The sequence below is a fragment of the Vanessa cardui genome, chromosome 5, assembly GCF_905220365.1.
Source record: "Vanessa cardui chromosome 5, ilVanCard2.1, whole genome shotgun sequence".
Taxonomy (NCBI): domain Eukaryota; kingdom Metazoa; phylum Arthropoda; class Insecta; order Lepidoptera; family Nymphalidae; genus Vanessa; species Vanessa cardui.
The window spans coordinates 14,484,192-14,498,033 of record NC_061127.1 but is presented as its reverse complement, the minus strand read 5'-3'; the positions used below and the strand labels follow the sequence as shown (position 1 = coordinate 14,498,033).

General features: G+C 32.1%; 1 protein-coding gene across 1 annotated transcript in view; it reads right to left on the bottom strand.

Moving 5' to 3' along the window:
* Window positions 1-2,178, bottom strand: part of LOC124529999 — a 72,105-nt gene extending 69,927 nt beyond the window's left edge. The window contains exon 1 of the mRNA XM_047103972.1: window positions 1,945-2,178. The gene's annotated coding sequence lies outside the window, so the exon portion shown is untranslated. The remainder of the gene's footprint in view (window positions 1-1,944) is intronic.
* Window positions 2,179-13,842: the final 11,664 nt, after the last annotated feature.

The window sequence follows — 13,842 nt, the reverse complement described above, 5'->3', positions numbered from 1 at the left end:
GCATTGTAGTATTTGACTAGCTGACTAAATTAAAAATTGTGATTTATAATTTGATCTTCCTCGGTGTTACCGCTGATGGATGCATAGATGCTGGTGGGTTGCATAGCTGTCACATAGATGCGAACGACGATTATGCAAGACAATTAAATGTATGTAATTAATTGAGATAGTGTTATTATAGACAAGGGACATAACAGAAGTCACAAAGGTTGGTGATATTGGTGATGGAGTGGTTAATACTTCTCATACCTTATTTCTATAGGCCGAGGTTTCCACTAAAAAGGTGGCCCATTGCCCGACCGCTAACCAATATAACATATATATTTTAATTTATAATTTATGTATTTTTGGGTTACTATATGGTGCTAAATTTCGATATGATACTTGAGCGTGCAAGCTAATCCAGAAAAGAGACCTATATGGTATTGATTGTCAAAATGAATTTCGTATGATGATTTTTTATTCAAACAGTTGAATGAATTTGACGCTGCATCCTTACGTCAGCATTCACATATCTACTGGGACATCTCGCTCCATAAAATACATTTAATATATGATTTCAAAGAAATTGCTGATTAAGGAAAAGCTGTACCCGAAGATTACATCGAGTGTTTTAAGTAACCGTCATTTTAAATTTGATAAGATCTTATACAAACACTTATACCAGATTTTTATAACGTAGTAATGCGTTTAGCACTTGATTAAATTATTAATTATTAAGAACAAATTCGATAGATCGAAAATAGAGTCGAGATGGCTCAGTGGTTAGAACGCGTGCATCTTAATCGATGATTGCGGGTGCTTAATTTGTCTTTATAATTCATCTCGTGCTCAGCGGTGAAGGAAAACATTGCGAGGAAACCCGCATGTGACAAATTTCATAGAAATTCTGCCACATGTGTATTCCACCAACCCGCATTGGAACAGCGTGGTGGAATATGTTCCAAACCTTCTCCTCAAAGGGAGAGGAGGCCTTTAGCCCAGCAGTGGGAATTTACAGGCTGTTGTTGTTGTTGTAAGTACGCCTGCTTTTGGGACAATTCACGTGTTATACAGGTAAGTAGAAGGCCTATGATCAATGGATAGATTTATGTGCCGTATTTTATTCAAGACACGTTTGAATGTCTGTTCATAGAATGGATATTTATTTGAAAACGACGATTTATGTGTTTCAATAAAATTCCGGTCGAATTTGACGACGAAAAGAAACTGAATCCTGTTCATTTTTTTAACTTGTTTTTTTGATGCATTTACTATTATTTTTCAGAAAATATGTGTTTTTACTGATGAAATTAATAAAAAGCTAATATTTGTGTATTTTATACATTATTGTATTACCGTTAAATTTGTTATTACTTTGGAGATTAAAGATCGATCTCAGATATAAAATAATTTTAAATATTTAAACCCAATAAGTTAAACAAGTTTAGTCTTTTATTCTTGTTTCACTTTAATTTGACAAGTTAATATTTTTCACCTGTTTTGAATTTTATGTAGATGAATATTTAAATGTTATATATATTTAAATATAATATAAGTACATAGTATAGCCTAAAGGTATACGCTATTGGGATAGCCATGAAATTGTATTTATTATTTTCTGAAGTGTATCTTAAATTCACTTTATTGAATTTATATTAATTATATTATATTGTATTCGATAATTTTAATTTAGGTTCTTATACTAGGATTAACTTATTCATAAATAACAAAAAATAATTGACATCTAATTCGCAAAAACATTTTCAGCTTGCTAAATTACGACGCAGATTAATCATAGTTACATAAATTGCGTCGTATTTCAACTGTTTCTGGAACTCCGTTATTAAATAATAATTACGGTGACAAGTCCAAATAAACCAACAGAGTCTAATTAATGTTCCTTCAATAAACCATACTGTAATGCTTTATGTTAAAAAAGTAATTGAAAAAAGAATCACTCACCCTTATCCGCAAAGCAGCCAATCAACATGCAGGAAACAAAAGCAATACACAAACAAAAAAAAACACAAACGAAAAATGGCGCGCAAAACTGACAGCTTGTCAAAATGTAAAATGGCCGAGTGCGGTTCGATTTGAAAAAAAAAAAGTTTTAAATTTGGAATGGCTAGTGTCGCGACTGCATCGCGATTCGCGTCGGTTCAGTGTAATGAATGGTAGTGAGGTGCTCGTTCAGTGGCTTTGTCGGTAAATGTGTAAAATGTGGCGGGAGTAATGATTGTTGATGCTTTCATTAGTGTTTTTATTTTTGATCTCGATTTTTAAGAAAGGTATTCGCTCTACATTGCTCTTTTTATATATACTTATATCTTTTTATTTCACGTAGTAATATCATTACAAAAAAATAACAACCTGTAATGGTTCCTCGAACAAAATTATATTCATACACAAAACAAAATATTTTATATTTCAAATTAGTAAAAGCGGTATCATTCATAATGGATCATTTTTTTTTCAAAGATAACAGTTTATCTTTGCAATGCGTTAGCGCACTCTGATATATCTATGTAAAGCGTTCGTTAAAATAAATCACTTGAATGTATCAAAACTACTCATTTGCCGTATAAAGTATACTCCATGCTTTGCGTCGAAGCAACTTGGCATTTCGGCTGACAAATGCTCGCGCGCTCTCCGCAATGGAGGCTGGTATTATTAATTATCAACATTAGAAATACCGTTAGACACCGCTTACAATATTTTATAAAGGGTACTGATGTACATTATGCTGTGAAATTGATGAGATGTTGTATTCGTTTAACGATAAAGATTTTATAGGCCATTTCGATTTTACAGGATTCGATTAATTTTGACATAATTATATAATGGTCGTTGTAAATATTTTGTCGGTTTATAATAAAACTTTTTGGTCGTTAAAAAGTAATATTACATTTTTTTTTAGTAATATGTAAAGGGTTTATGTTTTATAAAAAGACCACCTTGTAAATAAAAAACTTAATAATAATAATAATAATAAATTTTAATAAGAATTGAATACAAGTCAAAATATACGGCTCTAAATTCTGTATTGGTAAAATACTATTATGCAAATAAGTATAATTAAAGTTTATTAATTATAGTTGCATATAAAATTGTAGTTGTAATTTTATTAATTATTAGTGTTATTATTTATAATTATGAAATTGCTTTTAGTAAATTACGTTTAAAGAGCCTATATACACCAGTGGATAATACATGTCTTTATCGAAACGGTTTCAAATCCTAGCAAGTGGTACTAAGTTGCTTAGTGGAAGAAATCGTGAGGAAACCTGCACGTATTGAATAATTTTCTGCTACATATGTCGCCGTTAACCCACTCTGGAATAGCACGATGAAATAAACTTACCGTATCTTTAAGAATGGAGTATTATTTATATTGTTAGAAATGCGAGGATAACTGTTTGTCCACAAAAAATGGTGAAATCGGTTAAGAAGCAAGCTTGAAATCCAAGAATGTCTAAAAAATAAGTGAAGTCACGGGCGACTATTAGTATGTAATATTCTATAAAAAAAAGATGTTTCTCATAATACTAATCCAGGGGTTATACGAAGTTAAATTTCTTTGTTAAAAGTGCATTGAACGCAGTGTCGAATGCCAGTTTTTGTTCAGAGTTCACCATTAATCACTACGTCAGTATTCGAAACGTTAGCTAAAAAACCTAAAAACTGTTTTTTTTTAAAACACAATTTGTTGATGAGTCGAAAGATATACTTTTTTTTGTTATATCACCATCACCATCACCCATAGACAATGACGCTGTAAGAAATATTAACTATTCCTTACATCGTCAATGTGCCACCAACCTTGGGAACTAAGATGTTATGTCACTTGTGCCTGTTACACTGGCTCACACCCCCTTCAAACCGGAACACAATAATACTAATTACTGTTATTTGATACGTTTGTTTTTATTTTAATTTATTCTTGTCTATTTGATAAAATCTTTTTTAATAAAATCCAATAGCCAGGAAAAGACCTTATCTCCAGTTAAGGCATAGAATTAATGGCGTGGAATGCCTAGCTTCTAAGCATTATTTTTTATCTGTGATCGAGATCAAATAAAAATATAATCTTGACAGTCATGTTCCGATTTGAACGGTATTTTTTTTAATGTATTTCTTACTATCTTAATAGGTGATCGGGCTACTCTGCCACTGGATGGTAACTGCTCACTATCGGTATTTTAAGATATATTAACCACTTCTTATATCCAATGCGCTACCATCTTGGAAACCTATTCATCAGATATTCCACCAGCAAACAGGAATACATATTATAGTTGTGTTCCAATTCGAGTGAGTGACTCAGTGTAACTAAAGGTACAAAGTACATTACAATAGTTCCCAAGATTGTGGCGTTTATTAGGTTGGTAGGGAATGGTAACTAGGATTTCGGGTGATAGTGACTACTTACTATCAGATGGTTCTTGTCGATAATAATTGACCGTAGAGGGGAGCGCGTTTTAGTGAGTTAATAGATCAATATTATTAAGCAAATGCAAATTTATATATGTATGTACATATTATTATTAGTACTAAGATTATATGATAGTGTAGCTAAGGCTTGTTGACTTACACTTTAGAACTATAACTGAGTTTCTTTCCGGTTAGAATCTACATTCCAAAGTGATGGTAGCATTACTTTTAATATAGTGCTACTAAAAGTTTAATTATATAAATTATATTATATAATTTGATTAAGAGCATACACAAAGCATCTTCAGCATTAAGGAAGGCTGACCAAGTATCTGTGTCATTCGTCTCTGTATGAGTGTGTATTGTATGTGTATGTAAGGCCTATCCCTGACCCTGATCAGCTAAATGTGAGGACTTTATATATATCTAAGTATAGAACTTTAGTTTTAATGGATGTTTATATCGTATATGGAGAAATCGTTATTTCTAATGAAATCTTCGAAGTATTTTGCTTTTATGTTTATGTATATTATATTAATTTAAACAATTGTAATAATTCACATGACTGTATTTTTATATGTTGAAAGAGAGTAACCACTGAGTTTCTTGCCGGTTAGTCTCGGTAGAATGTACTTTCCGAACCGGTGGTAGCTTCACTTAAGAATTAAATGAGGATTCAAAAGTGCTTGTAAGCCCACTTGAATAAAGTTTATTTTGATTGATTTTGAAATAAAGTTTATTTTAATTTTTAAAATGCGTTTTTTTAATATTATTATTATGATATTATTTAATAGATAGTATCGGCAACTTTGTCATGACCTCAAAATCACACTAACACTAATAGTAAAATTTCATATTTTCTTTTCATTTTAAGTTTGATATATGAAAAAGTCACGTCGTCGAAATCGGGAAAGCAGAAGAAAATGAGGCTTTTACTACAGGATAATTATAGGCTACTTTTATGTTTAAAATAAATATTTATATGATTTGTATATAGTTTTGACAATTATTAATACATTGAAGTGCATTTTTATTAAAATTTATTTCCTATTTGGAAGTAATTGCAATTCGTGACATTTCCGGTATTTCGAAATATTTACCTATTTCGAGGTCAGCTGGGTTTACCTCTGCTGGTATTTTTAGAACTATATTTGTCTTTAAATTCAAATATTATATCGAATTTAAATATATATCAAAATAATTATGAACTGAATTTAGTTCCGTCATTTTTCTTAGGAACTGATGTTTGATTTTGATAATAAATAGAGCATTACAAAAAACCGCGATAGCCAACCGGACGAGCATATGGGCCACCTGATGTTTAGTGGTCACCATCACTAATAGACAATGACGCTGTAAGAAATATTAACTATTCCTTACATCGTCAATGCGCCACCAACCTTGAGAAAATTGAAATAATCCAGCGTACTGTTGTTTAGCGGTAGAATATCTGATGAGTGGCTGGTATCTATCTTGTCAGTGAGAGCATAAACTTGCATTAAATGTAATTTCAATAATTCGCCAAACCACATAAGCCACGGCTTTCCACTAAGAGAATAATAAAGGCGCATTGTTAGCAAGTATTAAAGGTTAGATTAACTTTCAAGATTAACCTAATCTAAGTTTTAAGGTCGATTCTTGCGGAGACGACGCATTTGGCGATTACCTTCCCTCTCTTATCTCCGAGGCTTTAGAATCACGACAAGTTTTAACCGTCCCCTGAGTCTGCCGAATGCTGACGTAGCACTTCTGACTAGGGAAGAGGACGCAGATGCATTTATTTAAAACATATCTTAGAATGCCCGATCTGGGAAATAGTAATCGTGCAAGATTAGTGAGTTAGAATGTTGGAGTGAGAATTCCAAAATGACAAAATATTTTTCTTTCCATTCGTCTCATCAAAAACATCCGCAAAGCCAAGATATTTCGGTGGTTAGAACTTGTGCATCTGATGATTGCGGGTTCAAACTCAGTCAAAGATCTATTATGTGTTTATGATTTATCTCGTGCTTGGCGATAAAATAAAATATCGTGAGGACATTACCACATATTACTTACCCGTATTTGAGCTTATTGGAATAGTTTCTTTACCTTCCAATGCATAGACATTAACCCAGTAGTGGGAAATTTAGAGGCTGTTATTTTACTATTCTTCTGACCATGTATTTTATCCATTACTAATTTATAAGATTCGATACGATTTCACGAGAAAAAAAACTGCAAGAAACTCAATCCGTAATGATACAAAACGTCTTCACCATACAAAACAAAAGGAGAACTACATTATAAAGGCCTAGAGAACAAACTCTTAAAACCACTCCTGATAGAATGCGCTGGAAAATCGATCCATTGAATCCCGCGTTCTGATCACAGACCAAAAACAACAATAAATCTCTTTGAAAAAATATTTCAAGCACAGACACGGCCTACTTTTTATATGTACGTATATAAAGAGGGGAATTATTCATGATGTACATCGCACATATTGGTTTTCATTTGATGTCACACATTGGTCGTTTTGTAAAGGAAAACAAAAACAAAAGATATGTAGTTTTAATTGGAGTTTTTCACTGATTGCTCGCATTACAAAGTGAATGCTTTTAGTTCTTATTATCTGAGCGATAAGAACTGTTTTTCAGGAACAATGTCATCACGTAACACATCGCTCTTGTACAAAGAGAGACGACACCGAATAGAAAATTAAACTTGGTTTGATTTTTGTAGACTAAATAAATTTTCAAGGTTTAATTTTTGTCAAATCACATCAACACTTAAACTAAGTTAAACGTTGATTTTGTAACCCGGCGATTAATATTTAAACAAGGGTTAATTCCCTTTCTGTCTCTGGTTGGTGAACCGCGATAAAGCCTTGCGTTTGGGAATGAATGAGTGACTTAATACAAATAAATTAGATGAACCGGTGCTTAGGTAACCGTAAAGTGAGGGAAATTATTTCTTACAACTGTTTCCATTCTTAAGACGGGTGATTAAACGTTGGTAAGCCGCCATCTTGTTTTTAATTCTTATTAGTAAATATGGTTTTGTTTTCATTGCGTGCTAGTGATCCTTCTCTTAAATTATTTCTTTTAGAGACTTTCTAGGATGCCTCACCGATTGAACAGATTTAAATATATCAGCGTGGCGCAAACACGCGGCGCTTGGACTTTTTTTATCCGTTGAACACTGGCCCTTATTATGGCCCTTGTGTCTGTAGTTACACTGGCTAACACACCCTTTAAACCGAAATATAACAATACAAAGTGTAACTGTTTTATATAAAACTCGCCGCTTCGCACGGGTACTTGATATGTAGTAAAGTTGCTCCTCTCCCATCGAGGTGAGGGTTTGGAACATATTCCACCACGCTGTTCCAATGCGGGTTGGTAGAATGCACATGTGGCAGAATTTCGATGAACTTAGACACATACAGGTTTTATATTTACATTAAATCATTATAAATTGTAGCTCATGTGTTATTCTGACGTATAACCTCTATTATTGTAAAATTTCATCCGAATTCGTTCAGTAGTTTTTTTGTGAAAGAGTAACGAACATACATATACACATCCTCACAAAATTTCGCATTTATTTATATAGCAGGATTTTGTTAAGTGTTATCGACGAGCTTGCATAAAGTATTACTATTAAGAAAACCTAGAGTACTTAGTTCTAACTAGATTTATTTATTATGCCGCTATAAACCTACATAAGGTTTTTAATATATAAACGCTTTATTTGTTTAACTTCATTCTTTGTGGTACTGTGTGGTAACCAATTAAATAAACAATATTATAGTTTTAACGATACATAAGTGTGTAATGATTTAACTCGAAGCATACATAATTTAAGGGTACTCTATTTTATATCATCCATTTTTGTTCGAAGAATATTTAGTGTAATGAGATCTTCTAAAAAAATCGATCCATCCAGTAAAAAGTTATGAGGTAACAAACATAAAAAAAATACAGACGAATTGATAACCTCCTCCATTTTGAAGTCGGTTGAAAATACATTTAACAGACGATTATTTTTTTTAATAAGTTCTAGAAAAGGTGCAAATAAGATAATAAATATTTACACAAAAACTATAAATAATTTTTAATTCTTACATAAAAAACAATCGTTAATTATGACAATCATGTAAGAATACATTTAAGAGAATTTCTAGCAAAGGTGCAAATATGAAAAATAATTATTAACACAAAAATTATAAATAATTTATAATTCGAACATAAAAAAATGGTAAATTATGACTTTACTATAAAAGTACACGTCGTTAAATAGATAAAGGGCACCAATTATTTATTTATTACATAACGAAGACTGTACTACACGTTTCTCGTCATTACTTAACGTGTTACGATATATTTCGAAATATTGCTACCGTTCATGTAATATAAAATGTATTAATTTAAATATGGCAATGGCTAAGATATTATAGAGAATGATTTGTATTAATATTTATTTTTAATATAAAACACCGTCGTAAATTCAGTCTGTTATAATTTCGTCAAAAGTAGATAGTAATCTTCTGATAAGCTGTATCAGTTAGGGGACAAAAATTTTCTAATTAATATAAATCAAGTGTTTGATTTAAAATTATGAATTTTGTTTAAAACTAGTGTTTTACCTTGGTTTTACTTGTCGGAAAATAGCAGTCGTTTTTCTCAAGGTTTTTTGTCTTCTGATTTATGATGAATACATATTCCATGCATTATCGCTTACCATCTAATAGCTTATCTCTCACCACTTACCATTACATGGCTATGTATATATTAATGTCTATCTTTCCTTTTGGTATATTAAAGAAAGATAAAAAAATTACGTGCATACAGTATAGTACAGTATACTATTTCACAGTAAAGTAAAGTAACAGCCTGTAAATTTCCCACTGCTGGGATAAGGCTTCCTTTTCCATTAAGGAGAGGGTTTGGAACATATTCCACCACGTTGTTCACGTGTTGGTGGAATGCACATGTGGAAGAATTTTGGTGAAATTAGACACATGCAGGTTTCCTCACGATGTTTTCCTTCACCGCCGAGCACGAGATGAATTATAAATACAAATTAAGCACATATATATAGTGGTGCTTGCCTGGATTTGAACCCGCAATCATCGGTTAAGATGCCCGCGTTCTAACCACTGGGCCATCTCAGCTCACTATTTACTGTTTCGCAGAAGACAAAATATTTTTTTCTAGAAACTCTTGCGAGTGTTGTTGAATGTCCATATTACGCGGTTACATTATAAAGTCGTTTTTTTACCTATATTTTATTCGAGAACGTTTTGGAAATTCCGTCATCGGGTCAGTTAATGTAGGTAATTTTCAACCGGCTTCAAAAAAGAGGAGTTTATCAAGTCGTCTGTATCTTTGTTTTTATCACCGATTTTGATAATTGTAGTCTAGTTCGGATGTTGGTATTCATATGAAAACGATATAAGTCTTAAATTTTCATTATGTATGTGTGCGACAAACAGTTGAATATGTGATGTCGTATGATGTACGACGTATATTAGCTCTTTTGCAAAGTTTTTCTTAGTCTTTTTGCAAGGTCGATAACAGCTCGTCAAGGTACCACCCTTGTAGTTTATGCCGCATTTATTAAAGCCGCAATTTCCTTTGAAATTGTCGAAGTAGTTTTTGACTCATATAAACGGCACGCTTGATCTATCCATATTTATAAAAAATAGTTAGTCAACATCAGCTTCACTTAAAATGCAAAAATTAATAAAAATTTTAACAAAAAGTAAAACCGACTTCAAACAAAACACTATTTAAAAAAAAAAAAATATAGACTAAAAGTAATAAAAATAAATGTGTATTCAACATAATTTTCAGAGTCCTCCTAAGTAAAATGAAATGAAAAGTATTAGACAACTTAAAAGTCGATTTACGATTATATAACGTAGTTATAATTATTCTTATGTTTGGAGCCGGTGTCAGCCACGGGCACGCGCCTCAACAATCAAAATAAAGAAGCGATACGAGTCCCTTGATTAACCCAGTATATTATCGTATACTCGTAAAAGGTAATTTTTAAAAAAACATATTTTTTAAAGTATTCTCGTATTCCTTTTATATAGATATGCTGAAGGGTTCTCTTAAAATTTTTATTTATGATTATTGATACTCCTGTTCCCTATACGATTTCAAGACGCAATAATTATAAATTAAAAAAATCATCTCCTCTGAAAAAAGAAATTTATTCTAAATTACGCTGACATCTTTAATGTTGAAATGAATGAAACCACGACATTTTTAGAACATGTTAGATAATTTCATTTACCATATTCATTGCCAATACAAAACTAAACTCAATTTATATAAATATCAAAACTTTGTCACAGCTAATTACATATGTGATGTTTGTAATGAAATCACACATAATTATGAGATGTTTGTAATGCAATGAATAAAACAATTAGAACGAAAATGTCAATTTTTGATTAAGTTTCAAAGAAGCTGATTCCATACTAACTGATCTATTGTAGTAAGGTTTCCCACGTCTGGCAGTCTCTGATGCAATTCCACTGTCTAATGTCAGAGGTTCTTGTTTTTTGTGCACCGTTAGCCCTGTACTGTACGCGGGGTAAGTTATAAGAGGCAGCGACTTAAAGTAGATTTATAATATTTAATAATAATAATAATTCTTTTGTTTTCTTATTTTATTTTGGGACTTTTATCCTACATAGGTATAGTACGACACAACTTAGATGTAGCATCGGCCAAATTCGTATAACCAATAACATCCGAATTAAGTACGATATCCTAAATTATCAATATTTATTTCTTATGCGAATATGATATTTACACAAACGTAATAACTTGTAATATCATATGACCTAATGTGTTCGTCAATTTGACACTACAATGACGCGCGAATCTATAGCGATCGAATAGCGCGATAGGGGTCTATTTCTATATGGTGTATAAATCGGATGTGATCGGTTTTATTGAGCTTGCCGATGCTTCATTTAAGTTGTGTCGTACTATACGTTAGTCCCATTGTACCCTTTTCTTTTGCTATTAAATAGAAATCCAGGAGCATCCTAGCAGATTCTGAAGAAGGATCTGCTAGAATGCTCTCAACAAATCCAAGATTTAACAAACATACATTCACACTAGATAGCAGTAACTTTCTCTGATTCTGAGTCTTGCATAAAAGCAAGATGAGAACGATAATATCTGCGTCGGTATAAAACTGTGGTACAGTTATTAACGCCCGCCAATATACCTTTATACGTTTTAATATTTTCGTTTCATTGTATCTCTATAGACGTTTTACATTTCATTCTTTTACATGCTTCTGGTGAATCTGGTGTTTGTTATTGTAGTTCTAATACGTTACAGTTTTTTCTCATATGGGTGATTGCGGATTGATTGATTGATTTCCGATGGTTGTGGGTTCAAACCTAGGCAAGCACCACTGAATTTTCATGTGTTTAATTAGTGTTTATTATTTATCTCATGCTTGGCTGTGAAGGAAAACATCGCGTGGAAACCTGTATGGGTCTTATTTCAACGAAGTTTTGCCACACGTGAGTCTACCACCTATTGGAGCAGCGTGGTGGAATATGCTCCTAACCTCAAAGTGAAAGGAGGCTTTAGTCTAGCAGTGGAAAATTTACAGGCTGTTATTGAGTTACGTAACAGACAGCAATAAATCTCTTATAATTTAATGTTTTCAAAATTCATATAGGTACTTAAATTGCGAAGGCATACATATTTTATGCCAGGTTTTCGTATATTTAAAGGACTGTTTCACGTAGGTTTTTATTTTTATTTTTTGTATGGTATGGGTGATGAGCTTAAGCGGGTTAATATTTAATTACTGACCGTGTGTTGTAAGAAAATTTACTTTGAATAGAGTCGGACGAGTACGCATTTATGAGTCGATACTATTAATAGGCAATTTTTATACGATTCATAGTAGGTACTATAACACTTAACTAAACTCATACTTAAATGCTGATATGCAGTGAATGATATGTTTATTAAGGTATTTTAAAATCTGATGTATATTTTTAGGTTTTAAATTTAAAGTTAACAAGTCTGAAGTACAGTCGCTGACTGGTTACAGCTTTGTGTGTGAACATCGGAAACATATTATTTTGTCAAGTAATCTTAATAATTAACTTTTAAAGAGGTAATTGAAACTGTAAGTTTTAATTTAATAAAACATTATCAAATACTATTTATGTTTTATTGCCTTATACTCCAATTTTTTGATGTTTATGTTAATTACTTTTCATACTAGATATCTAGTAGATAACACTCCATTAACTTCTAAGGAGTTTTGTCCATTTTAGAATATCGGGTTGTACGAAACCTTCACCATCCTACTTGGATACGCCCCATCACCATTTTTTATGCCGTTGATTCGAATTTATGACAGTTGTCAGGTAACATTTAATTAGTTACTTAACAAGTACTTTTTTGACCATACAACCTTATCTACCTAATCAGCCTTGGATTGACTCAGTCTTATTGAACAGGAAAGACGTAGTCACTAGACGTAGTGCTTTACGGTTGCGATCTGGACACATTCGATTTGGAAATTTTACGCATCTGATGGGAGTGGTTTAGATTCAATACCTGATTCTGTCTCGGCAAAGAGATTGTACAAATTGATTGAAAGTGTACAAAGAAGCTGAATTAATATGTTTATAATAACAGGGTGACATAGTCGCTTTAGCGACAAAGCTCTTATTTAAAGAAAAAAAAAGTACTTTTTTATCAATAACATAATCAATTTACATCTTGTGGTGGCATATTGACATTTAACATGGGAGGTAGAGCTCAGAGAGAAATAGGGATCCGTCATGGGTTAGTAGGCAAGAACGAATATGTTTCTGCATCAGAAGTTTCAGATACAAATGTATATGTTTATAAATTTATATTACGAGGTGTCACATCGTTAGCCTGATTTCTATTGGTAACCAATTTATAAAATAAGATAAACAAGTTTTGTATTGTAAAAAAAGGGAAAGTAAAGTAACAGCCTGTAAATTACCCACTGCTGGGCTAAGACCTCCTCTTCCATTAAGGAAAGGGTTTGCAACATATTCCACCATGCTGTTCCAATGCGCGTTGGTGGAATGCACATGTGGCAGAATTTCGATGAAATGAGACACATGCAGGTTTCCTCACAATGTTTTCCTTCACATTAAGCACATATATGTATATAGTGGTGCTTGCCTGGGTTTGAACATGAAATCATCGATTAAGATACACGCGTTCTAACCACTGGGTATTGTATTGTATTGTATCTTTATACAATTATTATATTAATATTTTCCATGATATTTAATATAAATCGAGTAAAAATAAACGTAGCATCTGTTCAATGTTTAAAGGAGGGTGAAATGTTCAAGATTTCTTATTTAATTTTCAATTTATCTCAACGCTAATCCGGAAATTGATTCTC